Here is a 15,471-nt window from a genome sequence, read left to right on the forward strand (position 1 = left end):
CTGGGCATGTCACTTGATCCCCATTGCCCACCCTTACCCCTCTTCCACCAAGGAGCAAATACAGGAAAGTTAAGGGTTTAAAAAAATGTAAAAGTAAATAGAAATAGAAATAATAAAAGTATAAGTGGAGATGGATAGGACATACGCTACGAAAACCGGAAGACAACGTTGCCAGACAAGCATTGAGCTGGAACCCTCCAGGGAGGAGGAAAGTCGGAAGGCCAAAACAGACCTGGCGAAGATCTGCTGAAAATGAAACAAAGACCGTCGGAATGACATGGGCCCAGCTGGGGGAAGTTGCCCAGAACAGAGTCTGTTGGCGTGAGATGGTTGCGGCCCTATGCTCCTAGGGAGTCAACAGGAATAACTAACTACCTCTCAAAGTTATTGTCAGGGTCAAATGAAATATTTTCAAGACTCTGCAAATCTTAAAAATTTTAAATGTAAAACCAATTTTAACTGTAAAAAATAAATGCTAGCAAACGTATATAAGTAAATAGTGTATAGTTAGAACTATCCCGAAGCTCTAAAACTACATTACCCAATATTCCTTTTTGCATTACCCAGAATCCTCTTCCCTTTGTCCAAGTTTTAGTCTTCAGGTATTGTATATAAGCTCTGAGGCTCCGTCTCTCTCTTCCCCTCTTTTCTCTCATGACTGGGCTGGGTTAGATAGCTTTCTTACTTTAGTTATTATTAATAAGCTTTATAAATATTATACTCATAGAAATTAGATATTATTTTTTAAATCTACAATAGATATACATATGTGTATATAAGTGGGTCATGTATGCATGTGACATGCAAACACATTGTGTCCCAAAAATCTTAGTGTGGTTTTAAGCTTTGATAGCTTTTAAAGTTTAAAACTATACGAAAGCTTTTAGTGTGTCCTATATATATATACAAAATGTGAGAGACAGATAATCAGAGAGCTATGCCCATGAATTAAATTATTTTGAGAAGTACTAAAAAAACCTGCCAGTCCAAAAGTCCCTTATTTCCCACCAGCTGGCAACGGTGTTAGAAATGATCAGCGTTTGTCGCTCCTCTGGGTTAAGGCCTTCAGGTGCCCCGTTCATGTGTAAATCCTTCCTCAGGGTGGGACAACACCATCAGCACCCACTAATATGTCAGCATGAATGTGTTCATCAGGTTTCCTTGAATCTCCCAGCAGGATCCCAATCAGACAGGAAGTAGGGCAAGGAAGGAGTGATGAAGGAGAAGCAAGAGGAATAATATGGAGCGGGAGGGGCGATGGAGAGGACAGGCCCAGTTGGAGGTGGGTGGGAGATGAAGCCTAAAGGGAACAGGAAGGCTCTGGGTACCTGTGGGGGTGGGAAGATTCAGCAGTGGGAAAAACTTCAGAGAAAAGAGGGAGGGAGATTCTGAAGCCTAAAGGCACCTACTTGACAATCTGTTCTAAAGGCCTATCATGAACACTTAGAAAAAAAAAAGAAATTTTAAAAAGATCCCCACCAGTTTTGTTTTTTGTTCTTTTAAATTAAATGGCATTTGGTTCCCCAGGGACTGAAATCGTGCTTCTGACTTTGCAGGTGCTGGGAGCTTGCTGGGCTCAGCTTTCTCAGCCTTGTCACCAAAAGGTCTGAAATTTCACACTTATTTAAGGAAACCTTATCACACCCAACAGATTCAATCAGCCTTAGACATTTTAGTAACACCATGAAAAAATTTTAACAAATGATTTCTGTAATTGAGTAGCAGAGGAAAATGAGGCCCCATCTTTGAAGGAGGCAGTCCATGGTTATAGATAGCGGAAAGACAATTGGCGTTGGGGTCAGGAGACCTTGGCTCACAAATTACTTCTGTCATTTACTGCCCTTTTGGGGCCTTGGGCAAGTCTTTAACCTTCCTTGGCCTCTGGCTCCTCCTCTTAAAATGGGGTGAGGAGAAAATGTAGATTAGCTGGCCTCCCAGTGCCCTTCCAGTGGCAGAGTAATGAACTAAGACTTCTTCAAGAGATGGGAGATTCATAGAATGCATAGAACGAAAGGATGTGACAAAAGGCAGAGAGGTAGGAAAGTCTCCCAACAAGGAATGGGTGTTGATTAACCTTCATTTTAAAAAAAAATGTTTTGTAAACCCTTAACTTCTGTGCATTGGCTCCTGGGTGGAAGAGTGGTAAGGGTGGGCCATGGGGGTCAAGTGACTTGCCCAGGGTCACACAGCTGGGAAGTGGCTGAGGCCAGATTTGAACCTAGGACCTCCCGCCTCTAGGCCTGACTCAATCCACTGAGCTACCCAGCTGCCCCTCTCCCATCGTCCTTCTCTTTGAAGAGGACCAGTGATGTGGAACCTTGACTTGATGGTGAATTGTATTTAAGGGAGGCAGAGACACATAAAGCCGTCAGGCTCACTCGCTCTTCCAGAGGCATCCAAGTCCAGCGGTAAGGAAAAGTCAGCACGGCTGGGGATAGCCCAGGATCCAGCGGATGACTTGGTATCTTGGATGTCTGACCAAACTCTGGAAGCTCTCGGTTGTCGAAACAATTCTAGCATCCACTCATTCTGCTGGGAAAACTCTTCCCATGTTCGGGGTGGGCATTCCTTTAACTCAATGACAATTTTGAGTTCCGTTGGTCACCCTCAATCTGGTTTAGAAGAGACGGTCTTATGAGAGTGTGGCTACAGCTTCTGGGAACCCCAGAGGAGATTTGGGTGACAAGCGGCCCTCCCACCAGATGTGCTAGTCCTCCCTGAACCTCCGATACACCCCATACTCTACAGGTATAAGCGATGGAGAGGAGCCCCAAGTCTTACAGAATAAAATTTTCATACGAGGATAACGAGGCTTGTTTTCTGATGGGGAAACTGCGGTTGAGAGCTGGCAGAGAGCAGGAAAAGAGAACTAGATGCTGCTTTTGGAGATTCCTCCTTTCCCACACTGCCTCCCACTCCCCAGTCCCAATTCTGGATTCCGACAACCCGAGCCTTTCTAGACAAAAGTCCACTAAGATCCGTAACTCCTCTAGGCAGAAACAAACAAAAATTAAGATCAACTAAGAAGCTCCAAAGTAACACAATTCCAGACTCATTTGCAAGGGATTTGGGGTTCTGATATTTCTATCTTCCAAAGCATCCATGGAGGAAATAAATCAACGATGTGACGATGTTCCATCAATCCATCCCAAAGCACTTCTTTGGTGCCTTCCACAAGTCAGGCACATGCTAAGCAATGAGGACGCAGACAGCGGGACATCGCAGGCCCTCTGGGAGCTGACGGTTCACAGGAAAGGATGACATGAAAAGGCAAAGAAGTAACGCTGACATGGAAAGACAACGAAACAACACAGATGAAAAGACACTGAAATAAGGCAGGAGACAGAAGCAGGTGTTTACGATAGCACACGCAGGCTTTATTTCTCTTTTGTAGAATTAGATAGACCTGTAGTTGGTGTAACAGAGGAGGCTGATGCCAAAAGTGGGGAGAGCCAAAGACTGAGTAAGGGAAAAAGACAGAGAGAGGTGCTAATATAGGCAAAGTGTTTTAAAACCTGCTCCATGGGGAAATTAGAAATGGCACAATGGACAAAAAGAAAGAGAAAGAAGAAGGATAGGAGAGGTGGGAATACTAAGATATTTATCCGCAGCCTATAAAGGAAAGTCATGCCTGTCTTTTAGGTATTTTCTTTATTGGAATTATTGGTGATAACAATTATTAAGTATAATGATTAAGTATTTAAAATAATGATTAGGTACATGATATAATGGATAGGGAGTTTATCTTGATGCCTCACCTCTAGCCTCCTAACCAATTTTTTTCATTTTATATTCACAATCTTTTTTTAAAAAAAACTCTTACCTTCCCTCTTATAATTAATACTAAATATTGATTCCAAGGCAGAAGAGCAGTAAGAGCTAGGCAACTGGGGTTAAGCGACTTGCCCAGGGTCACACAGCTAGGAAATGTCTGGGGTCAGATTTGAACCCAGGACCTCCCGGCTCTAGGCCTGGCTCTCAATCCCCTGAGCCATCTAGCTGCCCCCTAACATGTTTTAATTGACAGAAATAACTGCCCCCAACCTCAAGAAAACATTGCCTCAGGGAAGCTGCCTGAGAATTCAGACAATAATGTCTTTCCTGAATGAGAGAGCTGCCCAAATCCTGAGCTGTCCAAATCTTTCCCCATTGGATGAATTCGTTCCTCTTAAATGAGCATGAGTGAGGGTCTGCAGGACCCACATGAGATGTTGGCTCTCGCACACCATCCCATGGACTTATTCCTCCTGAGTGAAGCTAAGTGATGGGACATGACTGGGGGTCTACAAGAGCTCTTTTTCATTATATTTATTATTTACAGTAATATTGATTCTCAATGCTCAATGACTAGCAGGCATTTTGTCTGCAATAATAAGTGCCAGAGCTATTAAGACAAAAAGCAAATAACAGGAAATCTTAGTGCTGCCTATTTCCTCTCTCCATTCCTTTAAACTGTAGATCTGTCAGTCAGGGGTGCAATACCAGCCTGGCCCAAGGTGCTTTCTCACAGGATCTAGAGAGATAACCCCATCAGTTTGATAGTTGGTGTTCTTTGGGGAGGCCACAGTAATCAGAGTACCAGGTTAGGGGCATCACTTTGTTCCTCTCACTAGCATAACCAGCCCTATACAAAAATGACTTGAAGAGCCTTGAGAACCATGAAAAGAATGCTGGATTTGGAATGAGATTCCGAGTTCAAGTCCCAGCTCTGCCAGTGTGACCTTGGGTAAGTTACAATGTCAGTGAACTTCAGCACCCCAGGCTATAACATTAGGAGAAAGGGTTGTTTAGATAACTTCAGAGGTTTTGATTCCATTATCCTCTCCAGTGTAGATTCAGAAGCAGTGAAAAGCTCTTCAAAATCAAGATTATATCTTGCTACTACCAAAGGAGATTGTCTCCCATTTCCCCATCACTTATTCCATGAGGTTAACACAATGAAGGCCACTATTTAAGAACAAAATGATGAAGGTAGTTAGGTGACCCAGTGGATAAAGAGCCAGGCATGGAGATACATATGGGAGGTCCTGAGTTCAAACCTGGGCTCAAGTACTTCCTAGCTATGTGACCCTGGACAGGCCACTTAACCCCCATTACCAAGTCCTGCCTTTAAACCAATACTTAAGACAAACAGAAGGCAAGGGTTTAAAAAAACAACATCAAATGGTAGTATTTTTCAGCTCTAGATAGAGAGGTGATGGGCGCTGGATGCCAATTGGTATATACACAGTTACATGGTTGATGAGTTGATTTATTTTGCTTATGTTATTTCTTGATACAAGAGAGTATTGCATAAGGGTGGAAATGATTAGGGAGTCATATGACATACCTAGAGGGAGGTCTCTAGTAGAATGCTACAGCATTCTATTCTATATAACATTTTATCATTAGATCTTGGCCCATACCAATCTCTAAGGGAAGGAAAGGTGTGGTTCTTATGAGGGAGTTTATAAGACATAAAATAAATGAAAAGGATGGAAATTATTATGTATCACGCAGCCCTAGAGGATTCAAAGTCTCACATAAGGGAAGAGTCAGAGATACCACTATTAAGGCATGTTGTAAGTCAGTTGGGAGATGGAGAATCACATACTAATTTAGTCCAATATTCTTATTTATAGAAGAGAAAATTCCCGATGTGCATGAGCTAAAATGTAGCATCTAACCCAAACGTAAACCCTGATATGGTGTTACCCAGTTTCTAGTTGACCAACTGAGTTCTCTTCACACCTTGATTAGCTGCTAATTATGTCTATGGTGCAGTGACTGAGAGGATTTGTGAAAAGAGTCGTACAGAAAGGGTAAGCGGAACTCAGATTTTTCATATACTATTGCCACCTTCACAGTATCTGCCCCAGATAACAACAAATTCTCATCCTGCTTCATTCCATCCCCACATGGCTTCAGAAGGCAGAACAGAGGGCAAGGAAGCAAAGAGGCTTGAAATTCTCTAATGCTGAGAGCCGCTCCAAAGCACAAAGGGCTGGCTTGGGGAAAAGGGGGCTTCCCTTTACCCCAACAAGGGCTGGATGTCCACTGACCAGATATGTTGCAGTAGGGATATTGTTTGAGATGGGGTTAGACTATCTGGATCCTAATGTCACAGGATTTGGGATCTGAAAGGAACCTCGTTAATTACTTAGAGCAGCCTGCACTTTGACATCCTTTTCACAATCTTGTCAAATATCAGCTCCTTGAAGAGAGGAGTTCTTTCTAGCTGCAGGAGCAACTCAATGGTGCAGTGGATAAAGAGTGGTATTTAGAGTCAGGAAGATCTGAATTCAAATGCTACTTCAGACATTGACTAGCTGTGTGACCCTGGGTAAATCACCTAACTGCTCTGTGGTCAGTTTCCTCAGCTATAAAATAGGGATAATAGCAGTACTTATCTCCCAATGTTATTATAAGGATAATATGAGATACATATGTAAAATGCTTTGAGGGGGCAGTTAGGTGGCTGAGTGGAGTATGGGCCAGCCCCAGAAACAGGAGGTCCTAGGTTCAAATCTGACCTCAGATACTTCCTAGCTATGTGACCCTGGACAAGTCACTTAATCCCCATTGCTTAGCTCTAACTGCTCTTCTGACTTAGAACCAATAGACAGTATTGATTCTAAGATAAAAAGGTAAGGGTTTTCTAAAAAGAATGCTTTGGAAAATTTAAATCCCTATATAAATGTTAGCTATTTCTAGAGTTCCCCTTTGATTATCTTTCATAGATCTTCTATATAAAGATATTGTCATAGTATCATAGAGCTTGACTTGGAAGGAGCTCAGGGGATGTCTAGTCCAATCCCCTCACATCATCTTCCATGATAGAATAACAATAAATGAACTATCAATTAATCAATCAAGTATTATTAAACACCTTTTATAAGCCAGGCAGTGTGCTTGAATGTTTGTTGATTGATTCTACAATATACTTGACACTTGGTCCAATCTTTAGTTAAAAATCTTCAGTGAAGGGGAAACTACCACCTCCTAAGGCTGCTCATTGTGCTTCTGAATGGCTCTAATTTTTAGACCCTTTTTAATATCTCATGAAATCATGTCTTTCTCCAATTTCCACTTATTCCCTCCTCCAAGATCTCCCCCAAGTATCCAAGTAGAATAAGTCTAGCCCAGAAGATCCGTACAAACACTTAAGACTCCTTCCCTACCCAGATGCCTCCATTCCAGATATCCACAGTCCATCAATTGATCTTCATATAAGGTACGAGGCAATTAGGTGATGAAGTGAATAGAGTGCTAGATATGCAATCAGAGTGACCTGAATTCAAATCCTGACTCACTTAACACATTTTCTTTAAGTCAAACTAATTTTTTTTACTGGAATCCTTCCTCAACCTTTTTAATTCTAGGGCCTTCTTTTTGCTAATTATTTTCTACTCCTTTCTTCGGTACTGAGTCCAAATCCCTGCTCTGCCACTGTGATCTTGCACCCATTACAAGCTCATAGGACTTCTGTTTCCTGAACTGTAAAATGAGGAGAAGAGATTGATTAGATAATTTCAAAGGTCTTTCTCCTGTATATAGCTTGCCCATCTCCCTTGGTCCCCTTGGACTCAAGGAGGAGCAATGAGTGAAAGTTTCATAAAAACAGATTTCTCCCAGTCCCTAAAGAAAAATTCCTTAACCATTCAAATTATCCTAAAGGAGAATGGACAGCCTTGAAAGGTGAGTTCCCCTTCTCAGGAAAGTTCTTCCCAGGACTAGATAGCTATCTGTCAGGGAAATCATAGAGAAGATTCTCAAATCAAGTACCATTCAGAGGAAAGGGACCTTGATGCCATCTCTGAAATTCTGTGACCTCCCTGCCAGGTTTTTGTAATGGAATACCATTTCATCATGAGAAATGACAAACAAAATGATCACACACACACACACACACACACACACACACACACACACACACACACACAAACCCTGGAAAGACTTATATGAAGTGATGCAAAGTGAAGTGAGCAGAATCAGAAGAAAGTTGTACACGGTAACAATAATAATGTATGATGATCTACTGTGAATGACTTAATTACTTTCAACAAGGCAAAGATCCAGGACAACTCCAAGGGACTTATGATGAAAAAGGCTATCCACTGCCAAACAAGGAACAGAGTTCAAATGTAGATTCTTCATTTTATTTCCTCCATGAATTTTATCCAGTGTATGTAATATGCATCTTGCTTCACAATATGACAAACAGGTAAATATGCATTTTATGATAATATATGTATAACTTATATCATATTACTTGCCTTCTTGGGGCGGGGGGGTGGAAATGAGAGATTTTTGGACATAGCTACTGTGAAAATGTGTTTCTCTTACAAAAATATGTTAATTATAATTTGTTACATATTTTCACAAATCATTTGTATTATTGTTATGTTGTAGATAATATTATGCTATATATGAAAAAGGAAATAAAATAAATGGTAAAAAAAATGGTTCTGTGGTCAGATGAATAAGTGTTCTATGGAAGTTAAGTTGGTTCCCTTGAAGGGATCAAAAGGCTGTTATCAGGATCATCATTGACTTAACTCTCTTTTATTTTTTTAAAAAAATTAATTTTTTCAACCCTTACCTTCCATCTTAGAATTAATATTGTATATTGGTTCCAAGGTAGAAAGTGGCAAGAGCTAAGTAATGGAGGTTAAGTGACTTGTTTGACTTGCCCAAGGTCACATAGCTAGTCAGCTGAATTTGAACTTAGATCTTCCTGATTCCAGGCCTGGTATTCCATATTCTGAACCACCTAATGGGTTTAGAGCAGAAGACTTTAACTAGGAGTTCACAGAACCACAATGCTTAAAGGTCTGTGGATAGATTTCAGGGGATCTATGAAATTGGATAGGAAAAAAATGAAGAAGTTATTTTTACTAGCCTTTATCTGAAATTCATAATTTTCTTTAATTATGAATTTTTGGGGGGGACCTAAGACACAAAACCAAGCCAGATTTAGACAAATTCCCTCTAATATTATCTAAATTTTGATAATATCTTTCAGAACTATTGTGACTACTTGTGGTAGTGAATGCTGAGACAGGAAAGGTGTCTACTTTAATTGAATTACTATTTTTTTAAATCTTAGAAATCATATCCTTCTCATTCTTTCTTATCAGTAAAGTCATTAATATTCCATTCTGTTGTCCATGAATTTGCATAATAACCCTCAGCCTGAAGCCCTGGACTGGTTGAAGGTAGGCCTGGTCCAAATCAAATCATTCTTCCTCACAATTCGACTGAAAAGCACATTTCTTGTACCTGACCAAAAGGGGAAGGGAATATATATATATATATTGTTTTCTCCAATATAATATAATTTGAGAACTAGAAGAGTTTTTCTGTTGTCTTTGTATACCCAGAACCTGGTGCAATGCCTAACATGTCCCATCCACCTGGAAAATGAGGTCTTTGAAAACAGGTACTCTCTAGCTATTTATTTTTAATTTGTATATCAGAGCCTGTGCTTGCCACACAACGGTAGTAAGGCAGCAGAGTGGATAGAGAATTCTACATGGAATCAGGAAATCTTGGATTCAAGTCTGACCTCAGACATTTTACTTGCTATGTGACCTTGGACAAATCATAAACTCTCTTACCTATAAAATGGCTGTAATAATAGCACCTTCCTCACAGGCTTATTAGGAAGGTCAAATAAGAGAATCTATTTAAAGCACTTTACAAGCCCTGCAAAAATGCTATACAGTAGCATGTAGGAGACTCAGTGAATAAAGCACCAGACCTGGAAATTGTAGGTCCTGAGTTGAAATCTAGCCTCAGACACTTCCTAGCTGTGTGACCTTGGGCAAGTTATTTAACCTCTATTGCCTAGCACTTACCTTGGAACTGATATTCAATATCAATTATAAGACAGAAGACAAGGGTGAATTTTTTAAAAAGTATATCTTCTTTAGGGATGTGTAGCGGGAGTTTCATCCCCTCCCCCTTCTGGATTGCTGACCAGGTTCATCCCATTTTCTGCATGCAGGTAAATAAAAGGGTGTGGGTGGACCCCACCAGTCTCTACTTCCCTGAATGAGGCAGGAGAGGTGGACTGAGAATCCTGCAGGATGAGCTACACATGGTCAGACTTACAGCAGGAAAGAGACTTTAAATCTATGCTTATCTGCTTTTTCTATTTCATGTGATAATCAATAAACTTTATGGAAAATAAAAACTTGGAGATATTAATTTTAATCTAACAGGGAGCAGCTAGGTGGCTCAGTGGATTGAGAGCCAAGTCTAGAGACTGAGGTCAAATCTGGCCTCAGATGATTCCTAGCTGTGTGACCCTGGGCAAGTCACTTAATCCCCATTGTCTATCTTTACAGCTCTTCTGCCTTGGAACCAATACGCAATACTGAATCTAAGATGGAAGGTGTTATAATCTTTTAAAAATATATAAATGCTAGTTATTACTAATAAATCCTTTTTCATTCTTTCATTTATTGATCACTGATTAAGGGGCAAATTAACCAAAGTCTTGGCCAAAGGGGTCCATTTATTACTAATAAATGCTTTCTCATTCATTCATTCATTCATTATTGACTGTAGGGACAAATAAACTAAAGTCTTGGCCAAAAAGGTCCATGGGAAGGAAATGAATCTGGACAACCAAATATTTTCTTGGTAAAAGCATCTGGATCCCTTCCTTCCCCATCCTTCCTCTCTAAATGCCTTTATACCCTTTGAGAGTCCTGATACATGTTCCCCATAGGCTAGAGCAGCCCACAGGTGAAGGACCACATGGAGTTGAGTGCTGGAGGCAGGTTACCTAAGTTGTTGGGGCTCGCTCTGTACGATCACGATGATTTCCCAGCATTCAGATGCATTCCAACATAGAGTTTGCTCTCCTGAAGAGCCTTTTATCAGACAGTTTTTATTGGTGACAATATCAAAACAGGTATGGTTCTTTATTATGAAAGCTCTTGGACACTCCGGGGAAAGGCAGGCGATGCTTAAATGAACAAAACCCTATTGAGTCGTGGAGCAGCAAGATAACAAGGTGTCCCTGGGCTACTTCACCCTGGGCCTCCAACAACCTGGGGAGAATGTTATCACCCAGAAACACAAACCTCCTGGTGACTCTGCAATTATAAACCACAGTGAAAAGCAAGGAAAGTGAGGGAGGGGAGACAAAGAGAAAGAGGGGCCCTTTACAAGAGTCTTTTTAGAACATATAACCTTCTGTTCAGAATAATAGGTTTCCAAATGGCAATGTCTTGGCTTTCTGTCTTTGAATACTGCCACCTGAAACAAGGGGCTGCTCAGGGAAGGATTCTCTAGGCTAAGCCATCAATTACTCATGTTAGTCATTCAATCAGCATTTTTAAAGAGCCTACTGTGAAAAATTGTTTCTACATGTAATAGAAAAAAAAAATTAAGAGCCTACTATGAGGGTAGCTAGGGGGTTTAGTGAATTGAGAAGCAGGTCTATTAACAAAAGGTCCTAGGTTCAAATCAAGTCTCAGACATTCCCTAGCTGCAGGGCTCTGAACAAGTTACTTAACCCCTATTTCCTAGCTCTTACCACTCTTCTGCCTTAGAACCAATACACAGCATTGATTCCAAGGTGGAAATTTTTTTTTAAAAAAAGAGAGTATCTCAACTGTGTCAGGCATTGCACTAAACACAGGTAATGTGAAAGATGGTCCTAGAGATCTAACCTCTCAAGAATCAGAACATGATTTTATTTTAATTTAGCATATTTTTCCACAGTTACATGATTCATGTTCTTTTCCCCCCTCTTCCCTCCTCCCTCCCAGAGCTGACAAGCAATTCCACTGGGTTATACACATATCATTGTTCAAAACTTATTTTCCATGTTATTAATATTTGCAGTAGACTGATCTCTTAACATCAAAACCCTAATCATATCCCCATCAAAGTACATAATCAATCATATGTGTTTTTTTTTCTGCATTTCTGCTCCCACAGTTCTTTCTCTGGATGCGGAGAGTGTTCTTTCTCCTAAATTCCCCTGGATTGTCCTGGGTCATTGCATTGCTGCTAGTAGAAAAATCTATTACATTCGATTTTGCCACAGTATATCCATCTCTGTGTACAATGTTCTCCTGGTTCTGCTCCTTTCACTCTGCATCAGTTCCTGGAGGTTGTTCCAGTTCACATGGAATTCCTCCAGTTCATTATTCCTTTCAGCACCATCAGATAGCACAATTTGTTCAGCCATTCCACAATCGAAGGGAATCCCCTCATTTTCCAATTTTTTTGCCCACATTGAGTGTGGATATATTTTTGTACTAGTATTTTCCCTATTATCTTTTGGGGGTACAAACCCAGCAGTGGTGTGGCTGCAAAGGGCAGGCAGTCTTTTAAAGCCCTTTGGGAATAAGAACATGATGTTTTGAGATAAGTAGTCAGAAGCTACTTAATGAAATTCTGTAGAGTTAAGAATAGAAGGAAAATGTTTGGCACCACACTACCAGATTTCAGATCAAAAGACTGAATTTTAAATCATGGCTCTGTTACTGGCCTGTTTGATGTTCATTTCCCAACACCAGGCTTTGCATTGGCAGACCCCCATTCTAGGAATGTTCTCCATCTTCATCTCTACCTCATGGCTCCCTTGGCTTCCTTCACTTCCCATCTAAAACTACGTTCTATGGGAAATCTTTCCTGATCCCCCCTAACCCTTTTGCCTTCTATCCATTAATTATCTCCAATTTATTCTATATCTTATTTATCTATATCTTGTTTGTACAAAGTTGTTTATGTGTTCTCTCCCCTGTTAGATTGAGAGCTCCTTGAAAGCAGAGACTATTTGGGAGGGGGTAGTTAGAGATTTTTTAAATATTTGTATCCTTAGTGCTTAGCACAATGCCTGGCACATAATAGGTAGCTGATAAATGTTCACTGACTTATTGCATTCACTGTAATGTAAAAAGATCATTGGCTCTGGAATTAAGGGACCTAGGTTCAGATCTGATCTCTTGACTTTGACTATTTGGGTGACATTGGGCAAGTTCCATAATTTAGCTGTGCCTCAGTTTCCTCATACACAAAATGAGGTAGTTGGTCTCTAAAGATCCCTTTCAACATTAATTGTGATCCAACTCTAGACTAAGCAAAGATATTTTGGCCTAGCAGCATACTGAGAGATAAAAGATTTGAGGAGGAAAAACAGATAAAATGTTGGTTGGTATCAGGGCAGATAGAGAGGCCTGATCAGAGATGACTGGGGCTAGAAACTCAACTTAAAGGAGATCAGGTCCTAGGAGTAGGCACTAGAAAAACGTCTGAGGAGGGTGTGCAGGAAGGCTAGCAGCAAATAACAAAAAGCTGGGATGGCACACAGAGTGTGGCACTTGGGTGGCCCTGGTCCTAAAGTCAAAGGATGCGATCAGTTTAATTTCTTGCTATCTCATTTGCTTCTCGTATGACCCTGGAGATATCACTTCTCCATAGGCCCCAGTTTTCTCCTCTGTACAATGAGGATTGGGTGGATTAGAAAACCTCTGAGGTTTCTTCCATCATAGATCTTTGATTTCATAAATATTACTTATGTGACCTTGGGCCAGTCCACTCTCTGGGCCTCAGGTGTCTATCTACTAAAATGAGGAGTTCTCTGTGGTCCTTTCCAGCTCTAGGTCTAAGATGCGCTGATCCTTCATTCCTTAGGAGGACTAGTCCTCAAGGAACTGATGCCCCCCAAAAGTGGATTAAACAAAGGGTATGTGGGAATAAGACAGTATGAACATTCCAGAGTTTGTCAGGATAGGATGGGGAATAGCTCCTGTCTCACTCAGAAACTTGGGTACCCCAGGCTTAGGTATACTCACAAATGAGGAAAAGACCAAAAAGAAGGGGAAAAAAGGCAACTAGGCAGATAAAAGTACTGGAACTGAAGTTGGAAAGACCCAAGTTCAAATCCTGCCTCAGATATTCATTCTGTGTCATCCTAAACAATTCTATGCCTCAGTTTCCTTAGCTATAAGATGGGCATATTAATAGCTCCTACCTTACAGGGTTGTCGTGAGGAGCAATGAAATAGCATGTAATGACTATGCAAATTCTAGCCATTATTATAGGAAGAGAGGAAATAAATTGAGGGGAAACAAGGGATATGGAAATTTCATGAGCTGCATAATCAGTCCCTTGAATGACTGGGTTCTGCCCATACTCTGATTAGTACATCACACGTGCAATCGGGGGCTGTAATCAATATTGATCAGTCAATTCCCCAGCAGCAGAGGGGAATGGGGGAAGACAGAGGCTGTCATCTTCTAGGCTGATGAAATATGGAAACACTCAACTTGGGTTTCCGAGGTGCTGGCTGCTGTTTCTGGTACAAGACAGTCAGCCTTTTTTTAATGGGATTGTTGGCATTGTGCCAGGCCCTTCCAAAGCTTTCTCCAGCCCCTGGAGCTAGGTTTAAGCGGGGAGGCTATCACCCTGAATGCAGAGATGAAGCAGGTTTAGCGCCATTTTAATCCCATAGTTCCAAATAAGTCAGGGCTCATAAACTATAAAAAAAAGCAATACACCCGGCCCTTCTTTTATGTCCTCGGCTGGGGGAGGGGGGTGTCTTTATCCAGGGGATATAGTAAAACTTTATGGGATACAAGCCAACACAATGAACATCTTTAATGGGAGCCAGCACGAGTGCCACACAATACTGAGTCTTTATCTACTGCCGTCCCTCCAAGGAGCTGAAAGAGGCTCCCTTACCGAATGTGGAGATTTGCTTTTATTAAGCCCTCTTTTCTTTCACCGTGGAGCTCAAAAATGACTGCAGATCTGGCTCTCTACTACCCAGCTATGGAGGGAGGAGAGTTTTGTTTCATACTCTGTCAATTCAATTCAACAAACGTCAATTAGACTTCTACTATACATGTGGAATAGTGGCCTGGGGTAGGGCAGACCCATGATCAGATTCCACTGCTGACTTTTATCAGCGAGGTGACAATCTGCTCTGCAATCCTTTCAACTCATCTAGAATCCTTAACTTCTTTCAAAGACTAGACCAAGAGTCATCTCATTCAGTCAAGTCATCACACAATGAGCATTATTATGTACCAGGCACCATGTGAGCCACTGGAATACCAAGACAAAAATAAAGCAAGCTCTGCCCTCAAGGAACTTATATTCTGTAGGGAAAGACAATATTATAAATACATACATGGCAAGGAAGAAAGAGAAAGAAGAGGAGAGAGAGACAGAGAGTGAGAAAGAAAGAGTTAAAAAGAAAGAGAAAGAAAAAGAGAAAAAGAGAAAGAAGAGAGAGAGGGAGAGGGAGGGAGGGAGAGAGAAAGAGAGAGAAGAAAGAGAGAAAGAAAAAGAAAAGAGAGAGATGGAGCAAGAGATAGGAAGGGAGTGAGGGAGAGAGTAAGAAAGACAGAAGAGAGAAAGAGAGAGAAAGAAAAAGAAAGAGGAGAGATGGAGCAAGAGATAGGAAGGGAGTGATGAAGAGAAAGAAACAAAGAGAGAGAGAGAGAGAGAGAGAGAGAGAGA

The sequence above is a fragment of the Gracilinanus agilis genome, chromosome 4 (assembly GCF_016433145.1).
Source record: "Gracilinanus agilis isolate LMUSP501 chromosome 4, AgileGrace, whole genome shotgun sequence".
Lineage (NCBI taxonomy): Eukaryota > Metazoa > Chordata > Mammalia > Didelphimorphia > Didelphidae > Gracilinanus > Gracilinanus agilis.